Genomic DNA, 3842 nt, shown 5'->3' on the forward strand with positions numbered 1-3842 from the left:
CTGAACTGGAGGATTCATAACGTTCACAAACCAACGATGACATCACTGATGGTTGATGACATCACTGACGGTTGATGACATCACTGATGGTTGGCGCTGGTCTGGACTCATCACTCTGCTTCGGGGTCATGCAGCAGTCCTCTGGATGCTCAGAGGCCCTTCAGCTGCGTGAGGAGGCCTGATGTTAATTCATGGAGAGTGCTGCTTGCTTCCCGTTCACAGCTGGTGTGTTGTTGTAGCCTGCAGACACGGAGGGCTCAGCTTCTGACATCCACACACCCACAACAATGGCAGTGCTCAGAGCGCTAATGAAATGCAGATTGGAAATTGCACCTGTCTTATTGTGAGTTTATGGCTTGATGGTCAGAAGGGGCCGGATCATCAGCGCCTCTGATGTTCGTTCAGTCCACTCGGTTTGTTGAGATGCTGCAGAAGAAACACATCAAATGTTATCCTTCCGTTAAAAAACGACACTCTGCTGTTGTTCATGAATTTCCTGACGACCCTGGAGGCCGGCTGCCACAGCCGAGGTCTCTGAAGGACCCTGGGAGATGGTGTTCACTTCATTCAAGCTGCTCAGCTGGCAGATCCGGTATTAGCATGTCAATAGAGGCGGTAAATATACGAGAAGCACCGAGCGCTCGCTGGCTGCAGCTCGGCCTCCTTGTGAAGTTTGAAGCTCATGAAGCTTCACCAGCAGCAGCTGTTTGACATTTACAGCCGCCACATTATTATATATGAACGTGTGCTTTAAAGGCCGAGCGTCAGCCGTTAACTGGCTGGTTTATCGGCGACAGAGAGGACGATGAGGTTAAACTCTTCAGCATAACTCACTTTTATTCTGCTGCTTCTCAGCTTGTTTTTCTCTTCTGGACTTCAGTGACTGCAGGTTCAGTTGGATGTGTTCAGTGAACGCAACTCTGCAATGAATCAGTGCTTCAAGGAGTTCATTATGGAGTGCAGCACAGTTGTGGTCCATTATTTGGCCCACTGGCCTTTTATTAACAGCGTGTTTCTTTCAGTATTTTACCGATAAAAGTCAGTTTTATCAAAATCTACCTATTTATTCTTTGTTTAAGTCTTCAAGTTGTCATTTCCTCATCATTACACACACGGACACAATTCATCCACACACACACACACACACACACACACACACACACACACACACACACACACACACACACCGTCATTCAGGCAGACACACACATGTTTGTGTATGTGTGTGAACCACAATAATGTGTTAGTTTATTGAAAATCACCGCTTCCATTTGTTTCTTCTTCTTTTTCTGCTCTGATCAGAGAAATTAAAACAAGCAACAGCTCGTGGAACATTTTCAGCGTCCTCCACATTATTGTCCACCCACACACACACACACACACACACACACACACACACACACACACACACACACACACACACACACACACACACACGGGTGATACTGAAAAGAAAGCGTTGTTTTTACACCTCTGGTTTCAGGTTTCTTTTTGTTGTTCGTCTGCTAGTTTCTTTCTTTCTATCAGACTGATGCAAACGATTTAAAACTCTCCAAGAGAACCTGATAAAAACCTGAAAATAACTTGATCAACATACATTATAAACTTCACTAAATTTCAGAGGAGTTTTCTTGTTGTATCTTTAGTCATTTTTGCAGAACACAAACTTATGAACCCGATTCTGTGCAGACTGTTCTCTCTTTTTGGGTTTCAGGTGAAGGTTGGGGTTAGAAAAAGAATAGAGGTCATAGTAATGTCTTCTGAAGAGATGGAAACACAGTTGTGTGTGTGTGTGTGTGTGTGTGTGTGTGTGTGTGTGTGTGTGTGTGTATGTGTGTGTGTGTGTGTGTGTGTGTGTGTGTGTGTGTGTGTGAGGAGGAGGAGGAGGAGGACGAAGAGCTGGTTTGAGAATATCAGGTGGCTCACCTTTTAAATTCTGGTTTGCAAACAGTTTAAATCTCTTCAGGAAAATCCAATAAAAACCTGTAAATAATTGGATTTACATACATTTCTAACTGCATGTCACAGAACTCTGCATGCCAGATTTACAAATGAAACTGTTAGTGCAGTACAGTATCTAGTCCATAATCACAGCTTTTGATGTGATATTTATGTGTATTATGTTATGTTATTGGTAGATTTATGTCCGTCATAAATGTGCAGTATGAAAGACAACAGTCTGGTTTGTGTTGTTTTAAAACCCACTTATATGAAAATAAAACTAGAGTTGGTGTCGTTGGTTATGAAGCTCCTTCTGACGTGTGGAGAGTCTGAGAGTCACGTGACACCAGGTGTGTCTCTGTTTGCTGTTGCTGCAGGTGAAAACTCTTCATAGTGATAAATACCCAGAACGAGTGACGTCACCTCATCGTGTTCTTCTGCAACATGAGTGTGTCTGCAGGTCGGTTTGATCCCGTCGCGGTGGCTCGTGGTGAGTTGCCTCCTGCTGAGCAGCGTCGACACGGCTCAGCAGAAAGTGAAGAACCGGTCGTACCGAGTCGGCGGCTGACGATCCTCCAGCTGCTCGACTGTTCGGCTGCAGGCTGAACATTTGAAAAGGAAAAATATCCTGCAGCTATAAAGGAAAATCCTCATCTTGGTGTCGCTTTGGTTGTTGAAGCTCCGGTTTGTCTGTGTTTCTGTTTTAAACAGTCTTGAAGGAAAAGTTCAACCTTTTCTTCTTGGTTTTCTAGTTGAGCTTTAGATGAGAGGATTCGTACACTTCTTATTTCGTACAGCGATGATGACAGAACTTCTATTTCAGTTGCTCTGCAGCCGTTGGGAGTTCAGTGTCTTGCCCAAGGACACTTTGGCTCATGGACATAAGCATTGAACCGCCAATCTTACGGTTAGTTGGCAACCTGCTGAACCATCTGAGCCCCGGCTGCCTCCAGCTGGACGTTCAGCTCGGTCCAAAGTAAAATGATCCCACCAGCACTTCTAGTCAATGAATAACACATTTTATTTAATAGTTTTTAGGAGGACAGTTTCTAAGTTTTCCAGCTGCCTGCAGCAGCTTCACAGATTATGAGATGCATTTCCCAAAATGTTGAATTATTTTGTTTTATCATTTTGAGTTTTTCCTGAAGAAACATGTTTGACATAATTTGCATTTGTCATCTCAGCGACAGAATTAAAAGGCAACACGACTGTGAATGTGTACGAAATAAAATACGAAGAACAAAATACCATGTAGAGAAGATTTTTGTGTTCCCACATCCTGCTGAAGTGTCGTCCTGCCCTCCGTCACCGGACACTTTTCTCTACTTCTCTGCTCGACGAATGCAGCTGCTTCTTGATTTACTGAGTTTTTCTGTCTGTTTTAAAGACACAATCAGCCTTTTATTAAACGAAGGATCTGCCAGACACAGAAGATCTTTGAATACAGACACAACAGTCTGAGAGGACGGTTTCAGTTCACGTGATGAAGGAGACAAAGGTTCATTTAAACAGAAAAACAGAATCATTTCTTTGGTGCCAGTCAGAGCAGGATTTCCCTTCTCATTTAACTTAGTTCTCTCTATCAGCTGAAGAAGAAGTGGAGCTCCAACACCACGACTGTATTAAAGGTCCAGTCGTACACTGCTGCTTGTTTGGAGACAGAAGAATGATTGATCCGATATACCAAAGTCTTCTCATTAAAATAAGGAATACTCTGTTATATTAGTTTCATACACACTTCAGCTGTAAGAGACTGCACTTTGTTTTTGTGTTGAATGAATATGAATTAAACGGCATCTAAAGCTCTTATTTTGACAGCAGATGTATTCTTTGTGTTCTATATTACAGTCACAGTCTGTCTGTTCCTGAAAGCTACGATTATTAAGAAAATTTCATTTTTG

The sequence above is a fragment of the Embiotoca jacksoni genome, unplaced genomic scaffold, assembly GCF_022577435.1.
Source record: "Embiotoca jacksoni isolate LCO1_2020_lvr unplaced genomic scaffold, fEmbJac1.0.p SCAF_1, whole genome shotgun sequence".
NCBI classification, from domain to species: domain Eukaryota; kingdom Metazoa; phylum Chordata; class Actinopteri; family Embiotocidae; genus Embiotoca; species Embiotoca jacksoni.